Raw genomic sequence first — 14,830 nt, 5'->3', positions numbered from 1 at the left:
TTCAGTTTCTTGGAGGAATTATTCTTAAATTATCACTAAAATTTTATCTATGAATATAATTCTAGTACTATGCATAAGCAGTACTCTCAGATATTCAAGTTAAGGCTTAAAAAGTATTCAATTCACTTATATTTCATTTATAATGTTGAAATTATAATTGATTAATTTTTTCCTGAATGCCTGGAACTGAGAAAAGAACTTTATATTCGTTATCACATGTATAGAACACAGTGACCATATTATATAAATAAAACATCTGAAACTTAGAGTGATCACAGAACTAGTAGTAACTAGATTTCTAGTCTGTAATTCACACTGAAATTATTTCAGGATAAACAGTGTTATCTAAGTGCGTATACAGGTACATACTCTATTCCTTAGCGATGCATCTGAAAGACCCTAAGAAGAATCAACATCCAAACAACCATCCAGAGGTAGTTGCTTAGTATCTCAGTTAGTTTGGGCTGTTATAATAAAATACCATAGATTGGGTGGCTTAACTAACAAACATTTATTTCTTACAGTTCTGAAAGCTGAGAACTCAAAGATCAAGTGCTGGCAGATTCTGTGTCTGGTTAGGACCATCTTCCTGGTTTGCAGTGGCCTGCCTTCTTGCTGTGTCCTTACATGGCAGAGACAGAGGACTGGTCTCTTTCTGTTTTCGTAAGGGCATTAATTCCATCATTGCACTCTTACTCTTATAACCTCATCCTAATCTAGAGGCTCTACTTCCAAATACCATCACATTGAGAATTAGGGCTTCCATTTATAATTTTTTGAGGGATACAATCGTTTAGTCCATAGCACTTAGCATTTTAAATATCATTATCAAAATTTGTGTCTGACCAGTAGCACCATTATGGAAAGCAGTATAGAAGTTCCTCAAAAAATTAAAAATATAACCACCATATTATCTAGCAATCTCACTTCTTAGTAAATCTCCAAAGGAAACAAAATAGGTATCTGGAAGAGATGTCTGCACTGCCATGTTAATTGCAGCCTTATTCACAATAGCCAAGATATGGACACAATGTATGTGTCCATTGACAGATAAATGGATTAAAAATGTGATATATATATATAATATAAATACATAATGTTATATAAATGATATATTAAAGCATAAAAAAGAAGGAAACCCTGCCACTTGTGACAATACAGGTGAACCTGGATGGCATTATATGCTAAGTGAAATAAACCAGACAGAGAAAGACAAATACTATACGGTATCACTTATATGTGGAATCTAAAAAAAAAAAAAAAAAAAAAAAGAAAAGAAAAAAGAAGCCAGTCTCATAGAAACAGATAGTTGAATGGTGGTTGCCAGAAGCTAGGGATTAGGAGAAGTAGGGAAAGACAGGTCAAAGGGAACACACTTGAAGTTATAAGATAAATAAGTTCTAAGGTTCTAATATATAGCATGGTGACTATGGTTAACAATACTGTACTATATACTTGAATTTGCTGAGAGTAAATCTCACATGCCTTTACTACATACACAAAAAAGAGTTTAACTATGAAGTAGTAATTAACTTGATTACGGTGATTACCATAATCTCACAATGTAATCACCGCACGTTCACTTTAAATATATACTATTTTTTGTCAATTATTTTGTCAATTATTCCTCAATAAAGCTGGAAAAAAGTTTATATTAGAGTTTATAAGTTGGCATAAGGATGGTAGAAATGATTTTTCCTTGATGAATGAATGGCATTCAACATACATAGCTGGTTACACATTTGCATAGATTCCATTACTGTTGCACAAACTCAGCTGTCTACTAACAACTTCAGTAGTGGGGGGCTAGGTTCTGGCCTCTCACTCATCCTGCATCTCTCCAATTCATGGAAGATTCTCCTCACCCAACTTCAAGACTGACCAATTCTGCTTTTAGACATCCTTATATTTGGCACAGACCAAAATTTTCATTCAAGGAATGAGGCAGTGTGCTATTTTAAGAGAATATGGGAAAACAAATAGAATAAGGTTATAAATTTGCTCCCTTGCCCTCAATTGTGACGACTGTCATATTTCTTTATTTTTGTAAATCAGCGTTGATTGATTTAGTCCCCACCCAATCGTTTCTGGGGAAACCACCTTCAATGATTTTAAGAATCGTCCCTGTTTTGGGAATCCATATGAATACCACCTCTGGTCTTAGTTTCATGGTCACTGCTGAACTGCTTTTTGGTTTCCCTGAGTGTCAGGGCATCCATTACCCACAGTCCCAGAGAGTTTTGCTCTGTTCCAGTCTTGACCAACAGGGTCTTTTGCTCAGTTTCCAAGGTATCTGTGCATGCTCAACTTGAGTTCCTGCCACACCTGCCACATTGGTGAGACGTGAGAGCCCTGGCCTATGCTGTTCACAAAATGAAACTTCTTCCCAACCCCTTCACTTTTTGGGGAACCAGTTCTCCCTACGTTGTACCTTCTCTTTCTACATAACCATCAGACCCCCCTCCTTCTCCGATAATCAGACCTTTGTACCTAGGCTTTCAAAACAAAGGTGTGTTAATTTTTCTCTGGGGCAAAAGATGTCCTATAGAATTCCGGAGCTAGGTGGATCTTGTAGTAAAGGTAGGAGGATGAATTGGGAGGAAAACTTTTTTTTCTTCTTATTTTCAAGTTTCTTACAGAAGAAATTATAAGAATTACTCTCTCAAGAAAGTATCTAGCTATGCTTGTAATGCCATCCAAAGGCAAATTTACATGGGTTTTGGCTTATTTGGTATTTGGTGTTATTCATGTTCCCATTCATTAGAAGAGGCAAAGCTACCTAAAATCAAACCAAACCAAATTATATTATCCATATACTGCTTTGCCTTGGAAGGTATCATTGATTCTTTCTTGACTATGGGAAAAGTCCCAAATTCCTGAGTTTGGCTTTTAAATCCATCCAATAATCTAAGCAGACCCTTATCTTTGGCTTCTCCATTACTGTCTTTACTTCCTCACTTGTAGAGACAATTCTCTTGAGTTGGCCTTTCTCAATTGTAGTCTCTCTGACTGCACGTGAAATCTTTTCTTTTTAATGTAAATAATACCCTTTTTCAAGTTCTAGCCCATGCCCCTCCTCTTGTGATAAGGTCTGCTATTGCTCCTAAGTTTCTCTCACAGTTTATCTCACATAGTTTACTTACTTACTCACTAAGTTATCTCACATGTTTCTTCTAACATTCATTTTGACATTTAATTGTGTACTGGCTTGCACGGTGACTTATTCTTTCACAGACACAGGTCTTATCTTCCCAAATGGATTTTAATCTTGCAGGCAAGAGGGCATAGAATTAGGCACTGTATATCATCTCTTTCTTTTACCTTTAGGAGCATTCGTTCCATTGCTGCACACATAACTAAATGAATGGGTAACTGAGAATTAATGCTACTCATCTGTCTCCACATGTACATCACACATGGGAACAGGCAATAACTACGCACTGAGGTATTTGCCAAACCTAAAAGTCAGGGACAACAGTTTCTTTCTTAGTAGCTGTGTTACTATCACCTCTGAGCACTACAGATCATGTTAACTGACAAAGAAACTTTTAAAAAGGGATTTAATTACATTGGGATACGCAGGATCACAACTGAAGTGAGTGGCAAATAAAAACCATTCAGTGTAAAGTTGTGGAAGATAGGCCATTGTACGCTTGAATATTTTTGTAATATAAACTCTCATCTTCTAGTTCTAACCATGCAGATTGTAATTCTGTGCTCCTGGCCATTTATCTTGAGATAAACATGCATCTGTGCACTTTCCATAGTCTCTTACCCTGCTTAGTGATTCTGTAGAGGATGGATGTGTAGGAATTAGTGAACTAGTGGATAAATTTGTTTCTAAGCCATCCGTGCCGCTTTCTTCCTATTATGCTGTTGATTCTGGTATAGTCACTGGTATAGTAATCTATTTTTAAGATTGGAAAAGGGTCTCTTCCTTGTCTCCTTTAGGGTAGATAAAACATTGCAAATTGTTGTCACATATTCTTCAAGATGCAGCTCAAATGATTCTACTGTAGAAACTTCCTAAACCTCAGTCTCTTTCCCCTTGCTTACCTACCTCCTCCAGTACATGGTAGTCTCCCTGCTCTGCCCCACCCCCGTGAACTTTTGTTCACCTTGTGGAATTTATACTTTGTGGCCTTTAATTATGGTTTTCTAAAATTATTTTTCTATTTTGCAATTACTGATATAAACATCTGTTGAGTGGCTAGACCAGAAGAACATTTTAAGGGCTATGTTAGGGTGGCTGAAGGCTCTTAGTTTTTATATTTATTTATTTTTGAGAGAGAGAGAGAGAGAGAGAGAGAGAGAGAGAGAGAGAGAGAGAGAGAGAGAAAGTGGGGGAAGAGCAGAGAGAGAGGGAGACACAGAATCTGAAGTAGGCTCCAGGCTCTGAGCTGTCAGCACAGAGCCCAATGCTGAACTCGAACTCACAAACTGTGAGATCATGACCTGAGCTGAAGTCAGACCATCAACTGACTGAGCCACCCAGGTGCCCTGGCTCTTAGTTTTTAGATGTGTTTTCAGGTTCTTGTAACTTGGGTTGTATCTAACACCAAGAAACCGAAACGCACATGCTTTCAGGTTAAACAACTACAGCACAACAATGAGATTGATTCTCATCCTCCCCTAATCTAGAAGGAGATAGAGGGAAAGTCCCTAATAGATGTTGGGATCTATTGTCTCAACTGTCTGGCAAAAGGAAGTCTGTGCATGCTGAGGGAAAGTAGGAGGTAGTCTTGGTAAGCTGAGTGTGCACCAGGCTGCTCTTCTGTTTAGCAAAGTGCTTCCAAAACATTTCCAACAGGATCAGTATGGTCACAGAGCATCTTCCTGGTGGGCAGAGCTACTCTGCAAAGAGAGATCAGTGTTTGCCTTTTAGGAAGCTTATTGGGTAGAATGCATGTCCAGCTGCTTCACTGCCCACTCCATACCAACAGAGAAATATGCTTGCTTAAAGTTCAAATCAACACTTAACATCACAGCAAAATAGTGTACTGTTAAGTTAAAAATTTCTAATAATGGCTAGCATTTATGTTTAGTATGTGCCAGGCATTGTTCCAAATAGTCTATAGATATTAAAGTACTTAATCTACACAGAACTCCATGAAGCAAGTACTGTTGGCATAACCATTTTGCTTAAGAGGCAAGTGAGATACAGAAAGGTCAAATGATTTGCTCAAGGTCACATAGCTAGTAAGTGCCAGAAATGAGATTTGTACCCACATATTTAGTCCAGAGTCTGTGCACCACACTGTTGAAACAGTTGATTTCCCTGGTGTGTAAAGCTGAGCAAAGAGAGACCGCAGGGATGTTCTGGGTATTTCCTCTAACTACTAGGTGTTTCCAATCTTGAGATTCTCTGATTTATGTGGTCATTTTCCCTACTAATTTGCAAAACCAATTAAGAGACAGATCAAAGAGCTTCCTGGGGATCCAATTAATCAGGAGATACTAAAATCTCACTGGAGTGAATGGGAAATATGGTGTTCATTAAGTCTCAGTTCTATGAATAATCCTTACACAACTGGAAAAATGCATACTGTTCTTGCTCTCTACCTCCTAATATACAGGGCCAATAAATGGAAAATTTTCAGAGGTCTCTCTTAGGTGTTCTTTTATCTCCATGCACTATGTTTGGGATACATGGGTACACGGGGTTGTGCTACCACTCCGACACCAGCCATTGACAGCTCCCTACAGGTAGCAGTCAGTCAGCTGGAAGTCTAGTATAATACTATTTGATGAGAATGAATGATTTATTTTGAACTTTTAAGTATACCTCCCAAGATTTTATCTAGTTTGACGATTACAAAGGAAAACTAAAGAGAAATAAAGAACTATAGAAATATAGGAACTATTTTGCCAAAAAACCCTCTCAAATATTTGTTGAACAATTATCTGTAACTATAGTCTTGTAACCTACCTTGACCCTTAGTGAATAGGAATTGTTAACATTATTCAGGTATGAATGACAGAAAACTATGACCAGGAAGATTTTCCCAAGTAGAAGTAAATGTTATTTTAAGTTTAATGCATAATTTTGAAGTGAAGAAAGTATATAATTTTAATAATTTATCAGTTTCTTTCTACTGCTACTAAAATAAATGTTGAATGAGCATTTAAAAAAGTTATTAGTTTGTGCAGCACATAAAGCATGAGTCAGGTTGTCCCTAATGATGTATATACTCTGTTATCCTCTATTATGCCCTATATGTCATTGGTATTTATTCATCATTTTCTTGAATGCATGCATGAATGAATTATTGAAATGAAATAGATGTATACAACTTAGATATGTAGAGTTCCTCCTAATAATTTGATTTGGGGTTTTTTCCTGCCTTGTGTATGTCCCGGATGATTGAATATGTATACCACAGGAGCAAATTATCTTAATTCCTGTTACGCATTGAGTTGTTTACCACCAAAATTCAGTGTTGAAGTCCTAACCTCTCATACCACAGAATAGGACCTCATTTGGCAATAGGGTCATTGCAGATATAATTGGTTCAGTTAGATGAGGTCATTCTGGAGTGGAATTGGCACCTAATCCGTGAGTGGCGTCTTTATAAAAAGGGGAGATTTGGACCCAAATAGGTGAAATGCCATGTGAAAATGAAGGCAGAGGGCAGGGTGATGCTTCTGCAAGCCAGTGAATTCCACAGATTGTTAGCAAACCTCCAGAAGTTGGGGCTGGAGATAGAGGGGCAGACGGAACAAATTCTTCCTCACAGCCAACAGAAAGCACCAGCCTTGCTGATACTTGATGTTGGGCTTTTAGCTTCTGGAACTGCAAGACAACTCACTTCTGTTGTTTAGGTCGCTCAGTTTGTGACACTTTGTTACTGCAGCCCCAGCACATTAATATGATTTCCATCATTTAATGAAAGGAGGATAGATTCATGTGGTTGAGGTGGAATGACTGGGATTTTCTCTTCATTTTATCTGGGACATCGTGTGATGATAGAACTACATTTAAACTGCTATGGGTTTTAGGAATTGAAGCAAAAGTGGTGTATATAGCTGGGTGGACTGGGTTCTATTCAGGACTTTTGAGGTTGAGTATTTAAAGATGCATTTTTATTTTCAGTGTACAAGTTGTTCCAAAATTTTATATATATATATATGTATATATATATACGTATTATATTATATTATATATGTCTACATATATCAATAAGATGTATATATTATATATATAGTATTATATGTGCATATCTGATATATATATATATATATATATATATATATATATATATATATAGTGTGTATGAAGCATAGATGCTCTGAAGCCTCTTGTAGTTAATATTATGATTACTTAATCTGCTAAAAATAGAGATGTTGGCTGATAATTTGCTCTCAACCACTTAGAAATCTAGCATTTCAAAAATTTTAATCAGCATGAATGACTTTATGGACTATAAAGTTTAACAGGGAAAATAATTTGCACCTGAAATGTATTTGTAGCATATGTAGTCCAGGGTCTGGGAGCCTGAAGAACAAATAGTATACCACAAACCAGTTTTGAAAAGTACCCTGAGAACACTTTGTTTTTTTGAGGTTTATGGCTTAGTGGGCATAGATCTCTCACAAGAGTTCCTGAGATTTCCTTAATGATTACAACAATAAAGCCCACACTTACCATTATGCTTTGAAAAAAGTATCAGTTAAATTAAAAGGCTGTGGTCTGAAAGTGTCCAGTCTGCAATGGAAATAAACAGATATTCCTCTCACTGATGCATGGCTAAGAGCTCAAAGTTTAGTATTAAAAAAAAATCACAAGTTTCTATGTTTTGTGATTTCTGACTTTTGAGGTCTTGTTAGAACTTGTGATAGTGTAAATTATGCTTGTGATGGGTGAATATTAGGTCACTCCACAGGGAGCATAGCATATTCAAGATTTTTCTCTTTCTTAAAAATGTTTATTTATTTTGAGAGAGAGAGAGAGTGGGGGGAGGGGACAGAGAGCGAGAGGGAGACTGAGAATCCCAGGCAGGCTCAGTGCTACCAGTACGGAGCCCGAGGTGGGGCCTGAACCCACAAACCATGAGATCATGACCTAAGCTGAAACCAAGAGTCAGATGCCTCACCAAATAAGCCACCCAGATGCCGTCAAGATTTTTCTAAATAATTCTTACACTTTTTCCCACTTCTACCTGCACCTCTTCCAGCCAAAAAGACCACACCTTCTGGTCTTTTTGAGGAGACCAGACATTATGTCATTTCATCCAAGAACATTTCAGTTTGTATCTGTAAATTGCTTAAAAACATAACTACAATATCACTGTCACACGTAAAACATTGACAATAATTCCTTAATACCAACAAATATCCAGTCGGTGTTCAGATTTCCTGTTTGTGTCCAAAATGATTTTTAAAAATTTTGGTTTGTTTGAATCAATTTCCAGTGTTCTTGCATACATTTGGTTCTCACATGTGTCTTAAGTCTGTTGTAATCCATAGATTCCACCCCCCTGCCTTTTTTTTTTTTTAACCCTTACCAGTATGTTAAAGAAAGGCAGCAATTTATCTTATAGAATGTCTTTAATTCTGGACTTTGGTGTTTGCTTCCTTGTGGTGTCATTTAAAATGTACTTTTGCCTCCTATATATTTCCTGAAAACTGGAAATTAGATCTAGAGGTTTGGCTTAATGGTTTGATCCAATTTAGGTTCTTTTTTTCCCCCCCTTTAGGAATCCCTCATAGATAATGTCTGTCTCTCTCTTTTTTGTGTGATGTTAGTAGCCATTGTTGAGTATTGCCTAGATTCATTATTTTATTAGGGTTTGAAAAAAGTGATGCTCTAACATGTCTTCACTATTTAACAGCTGGAGTATTACATTTTCTACTTTGTACCATATATTGTATTTATAGAATTACACAACATCCCTGAGAGTTCTTGGGCTCTTTACACATTTATGTGATCTAAATGGATCCTGAAAACAATCCTGAGAAATGTTTATGGTGAAGAACTACTGTCATTTTACAGAGAAGTTAAATCCCTTATTTAAAATTCCACAGCAAAGCTGGAATTTTTGGAGCCAGGTTTCCTGCTCTTTCTATGCTGCCTCACTAACGAGGCACAGAGATCGTGACCTTACATTTGGAAAGGAATGAACAGTTCCATGCTTAGACACTGCTTAGTGTGTGCAGCATGTGCCCAACATTACTTATCATTCAACACATGAAAGGACATAATGTGTATCTTGAAAAAGCCTGAAGAAAATAGGGCAGGCTGACTCCAGAGTCCCTGACTACTTTCCTTTCAGCTGCCCTCCTGTCGGAGAGTGATACTTCTTGCTTTTACGGGGTTTACTTTCAAGGGACAATGAAATCTGGTTATCATCTGCACAGGTGGTAACACTATAGCCCTCCCTCACAGTGTGTTAATAACATTGAGCTGATATCTCATTGTACTTCCCTGATGATTAGTGATGTCGTGCACCTTTTCACATACCTGTTGGCCATTTGTATGTCTTCTTTGGAGAGATTTCTATTCAGATCCTTTGCCCAAAATCATTTGTTTTTTGTTCTGGAGTCATAGGAATTCCTTATATATTTTGGATATTAACCCTTTATTAGACGTATGGTTTGTAAATATTTTCTCCCATTCCATAGGTTGTCTTTTGACTTTATTGATTGCTTCCTTTGCTGTGTAGATCTTTAGTTTTGTGTAACTCCCATTTGTTTGTTTTTGCTTTTGCTGCCTATGCTTTTGGCGTTATATTCAAGAAATCATTGCCAAGGCCAATATCAAGAAGCCCTTTTCCCTAGGTGTTCCTCTAGGAGTTTTACAGTTTTAGGCCTTATGTTTAAGTTTTTACCGCATTTGGGGTTGATTTTTGTGTATGGTGTAAGAAAATGGCCCAATTAAATTCCTTTCCATATGGATATCCAGTTTTTCCAACACCTTTTATTGACAAGACCACCCATTCTCCACTGTGTATTTTTGACACCTTTGTTGAAGATCAGTTGACCATATATGAGAAGGTTTATTTCTGGGCTCTCTATTCTGTTCCATTGGTATATGTGTCTGTTTTTATGTCGGTAACATGCTGTTTTGATTATTATACCTTTGTAACAAACTGTATGGTGTATTTACACATTTTCTAAGAGGGTAGCTGTTATGTTAAGGTCTTATTATACATACAAAAACAAAGAAGGTAGGAGGAAACTTTTGGTGGTAGTGAATATGTTTATGGAATTGATTGTGATGATGGTTTCATGCGTGTATACTTATGTCCAAACTTATCAGATTGTATACATCAAAGATGTACAGCTTTTTTGCATGTCAATAATATCTCAGTAAAGCATTAAAAAAAAGAATATTGAGCCAGCATGTGTATAGTAAATACTTATAGTACAAGTTATGTTTAGTAGAGATAAAGGAGGGAGGAAGGACATGAAGGAAATCTTAGATAATGTGTATATATATGTATATACACATATACATGTAGAGATTATATACATAAATACATGTATATACATATATATACATGTATTTATGTATATAATCTATTTTTATCCTTTATGTCTTTGAGAATATTATTCTTGTTTAAAATTTTGGACCCATTAGTTCCAATAGTTCTAATTCATGTATATGTTTTGTTTGGTTCATTGTCTTTTTTTTTTATTAATTCTTGGAAGTCTCATTATTTTGGCTTGTGAGTGAATGTGTATATAATGATCTCTCTTAATTTTGTAGCAATGGAGTAATACTCTATCAAGCTATACGATTTCTAACAATTCCTCTTTAATTGTAGAAGAATCATTCTCTAGGTTAAATTGTCTGAAGAAAAACTTGGTGGATATCAATTCAAATTGCTTTTCTGTTCAGAACTATTCTTCTATGAAGAATTTTTTCATTTTTACTGCTTCTTATGGGTAGGTTGAATCCCTAAATGTGATTTGGATATGGTGGTAGTCACAGACCACAAACAAGAGAGTGAAAAGGAAAAGGCATTTTCAAGTAACATGTGCGAGCGTAGGAGCTGAGTGGGCTGGATTCTGGCTCTGTACCTCTGGAATAAATTGGTTCACTAGGTATCTCCTTATAAAGACATAATGTAAGAGAACCAACAGCGTAAGCCCAGTGATAACCTGAAGCTAACTAGCTTCATGAAAACAAAAAATTATTTATCACACAGAAAGCTTATTTCAAATGAAACTGGTTCCAACATGAGGACATCTACCCATTTTTGCATTCTGAATTACCCAGGTCATCATGTTGATTTCTGAGTGAAGAGCTTTTCATAGCCACACACAATCCTGATTCTTCCAATATTGTCTTATACCCCCCATTTAACCACTGCCCTCCCATTTACAGAGGGATGATTAGCATTATTTTGCAGTCCCGTTTTGTCCGACATAGAAAAGAAAGTTAACAAAAATGGAAAACTCATATGAATTACTGATTCCTTATTTCAGTGTCTGCTTTGAAGAATCTCCAGAAGTAATAAGAAAGTTTGTATATAAGGAATTGCCAGAAAAAAAAAAAATTGAGAAAAGCCAATACAGGTACCAAAAGCTTGGGCTAAGGGTTACCAGACAGCAAAAGGAAGAGAGACTGGGGGACAGCACTTCAGTCCGCTTTTGCCTCTTACTCACATGGCCTCTGGGCATTCATTACCTGCCCCATAGCCACCAAAAATCTGCAGCAACAGCCCAGGGCCCCTGGGCCATCAGGCAGTGTTCCTTATCAGTTCCTATCAGGTACTGCTGGGACAAAGAGATGATTCAAGCAGGTGTATAATGAATACACTTTTATGGTTTTATTCCCTTACATCTTTTCTTTCTTTTTTTTTTTTTTTTAAATTTTTTTTCAACGTTTTTTATTTATTTTTGGGACAGAGAGAGACAGAGCATGAACAGGGGAGGGGCAGAGAGAGAGGAAGACACAGAATCGGAAACAGGCTCCAGGCTCCGAGCCATCAGCCCAGAGCCCGACGCGGGGCTCGAACTCACGGACCGCGAGATCGTGACCTGGCTGAAGTCGGACGCTTAACCGACTGCGCCACCCAGGCGCCCCATTACATCTTTTCTTTCAAACCTCAGGACAGGTGAACCACAATATGACTTCCTCTCCCCAGTATCACTTCATTTTAAGAGTTGCAAGGTCAATCCCTGAACAGAGGAATTTCCTTGTGGAGTAGTCTACATTGAGTCTGCAGTGTCCAAGCTATACCCATGGGCTAACTTCCCTGCTCTTTTTTTAAAAGTCACCTAGGGGCACCTAGGTGCTAGATGGCTCAGTTGGTTGAGCATCCAACTGTTGATTCCAGCTCAGGTCATGATTTTGTGGTTAGTGAGTTCTGGCCTCACATCAGGCTCTGGGCTGAAAGCATGGAACCTGCTTGGGATTCTCTTTCTCTCTGTCTCTGTGTCCCTCCACTGCTTGCTCTATCACTCTCAAATAAATAAATAAACTTAAAAAAAATAAAAAGATAAAGTCACCTGGAGTGATGCAGATTGGAGACTAGACTTCTCTTCTCCAGTACATATTAGCAGACAGACTAGCTGATAGCCCCAGGGGTGTACAAGCTCACAGAAAAAAAAATAACTAGGTTCCCAGAGAGTTCATGAAAGACAGATAATGAAACATTATATACCATACAAGTTAGAAACATGGGACAAATAAGTCAAGAGTTTAAAAGAAGCACACTAAAGATCTTCAAAGAGATAAGGGGGTTGTGTTTGTTTCCCATTGCTGCTGTAACAGCAATTTAATTACAATTAAAGTTATAGCAAACTTGGTAATAAAAACGTGTATGTATTTTCTTAACATACCAGAGGTCAGAGTCAAAGTGGGTTAAAAATCAAGGTATCATCAAGGCTGGTACCTTCTGGAGGCTCCAAGGAAAAAACTTGCTTTTCTTTTCCAGTTTCTGAAGACCACTTACATTGCATGGCATATGGTTCCTTCTTTGCTCAGAGCCAGCAGTATAGCATCTCTCTTTTGTAACTTCCTACTTGCCTCTTACAAGAATCTTGTGATTACACTGAGCCCACCTGGATAATCCAAGATAATATAATATCCCCATGTCAAAATATTTAAGCTAACCACAACTGCAAAATTCTTTTTGCCATGTGTACTGGGCTGAATAGTTTCCTCCAACAGGATACGTTCAGATCCTAACCTCCAGTAACTGTGAGTGTGACTTTATTTGAAAACAGGATCTTTTCAGATATTATCAAGTTAAAATGAAGTCATACTGAATTAGAGTCAGCTCTAATCCAGTGACTGGTGTCCTTCTAAGAAGAGGGAAATTTTAACACAGACACACACAGAGGAATGCCAATTGATTACATTGGTATATTAGAGTGATATGTCTTGAAATCAAGGAATTCCAAGGATTACAGGCAACACCAAAAACTAAGAGAAAGGCATAGAACAGATTCTCTCCTAGACCCTTCAGAGGGAACATGCCCTGCCAACACCTTGATTTTAGATACCTAGCTTTCAGGACTGTAAGAAAATACATTTCTGTTGTTTTGATGCATGCAGTTTGTGGTACTTTGTTATGGCATCCTTAGGAAATTAATATACCATGTAAGGTAACATATTCACAGGTTCTAGGGGCTAGAATATGGGCATCTTTAGGAGAGCTAATATTCAGCCTACCACAGGCGTATGTTAGTAACACAAATTAACAACAACGAAACCAAAAAGAACCAAGTTGAGAATATTGGATATGAAAAAGAGTTGACGTAAAGAACTAATTAGATGGAATAAATAGCAGGATAACAAGAGCCAAAGACTGAGTTTGTGAGCGGGAAAATTGGTCAGGAAATCTTTCAGAAGGAGCAGTAAATAATGAAGGAAAGGATATAGAGAATAAAAGTCCCCAAATTGGGATAACAGGATATCCCAGAAGGGGCAGAAGGAACAGAGAGGGCAAAATAATTATGGTAAATATCTCAGAATTAAAGAAAGATGTAAGCTTTCAGATTAAAAAGGACTAAAGGTTGCCATGCAGAATAGGTATTGAAAAACCTATGCTTAGACACATTGTATCAAAAGTTAACTGTATTGGGGCACCTGGAAGGTGCAGTAGGTTAAGCATCTGACTCTTGATCTTGGCTCAGGTAATGATCTCACAGTTTGTGAGTTGGAGCTCAGCATCGGACTCTGTGCTGATGGCATGGAGTCTGCTTGGGATTCTGTCTCTCCTTCTCTCTGCCCCTCCTCTGCTTGTGCACATTCTCTCTCTCTCTCTTTCCCAAAATTATAAATAAGCTTAAAAAATTAACTGTATTAATAAAGAGAAAACTCTAAAAGGCCACAGAAGAAGAACAGATCAACTAGAATAGTAATTGGACTGACGTTAGAATTCTCAGCATAAGTGCTGTAGGTATGTATCAGAGAAGAAAACTTGATGGAATTAATGGAAAGAAAGGACAAAAAAGATAAATGGCGAGAGTAAAATCACTGGAAATTATGAAAAAGTAATCCTAATATAATAATAGTTTTAATAAATGTGAATGGTCATCTCACCAGTTAAAATATGGAAGTTTAGATGATATTTTAAAAAATAAAATGCAAAAAATCAACAGTGCACTATTTAGATTCAAATCAGGCAAAAAGACACAGGAAATTTGAAAACAAAAGGATACAAACTGATATTGGCCATTATGAACCAAAAGAGAGAGGCCATCTTAATATCTGACTCCAGTTATGTCAGAGCAAAAAATGTTATATGGGGAAAAAGGGTGATGGTGACACATACTGGTAAAATAATAGAGCAAGGAGGTATAACCATCATGAATGCATATGCTTTAACAGTATAACATCAAACTATACAAAGCTGCAATAGCATAATGGCAGAGA

The 14,830-nt window shown here is 37.1% G+C and overlaps 1 protein-coding gene across 2 annotated transcripts in view; it reads left to right on the top strand.

Annotated features, from left to right (window-relative positions):
- The window catches only part of GRXCR1 (glutaredoxin and cysteine rich domain containing 1), a 316,157-nt gene that overhangs the window by 54,724 nt on the left and 246,603 nt on the right, over positions 1 to 14,830 (top strand). The gene's annotated exons all lie outside the window — the stretch shown is intronic.

This window comes from Neofelis nebulosa, chromosome 3 (genome assembly GCF_028018385.1).
Source record: "Neofelis nebulosa isolate mNeoNeb1 chromosome 3, mNeoNeb1.pri, whole genome shotgun sequence".
In the NCBI taxonomy this organism is placed as follows: Eukaryota; Metazoa; Chordata; class Mammalia; order Carnivora; family Felidae; genus Neofelis; species Neofelis nebulosa.
The sequence above is the reverse complement of the archived record's forward strand: the minus strand, read 5'-3'. Positions and strand labels throughout refer to the sequence as shown.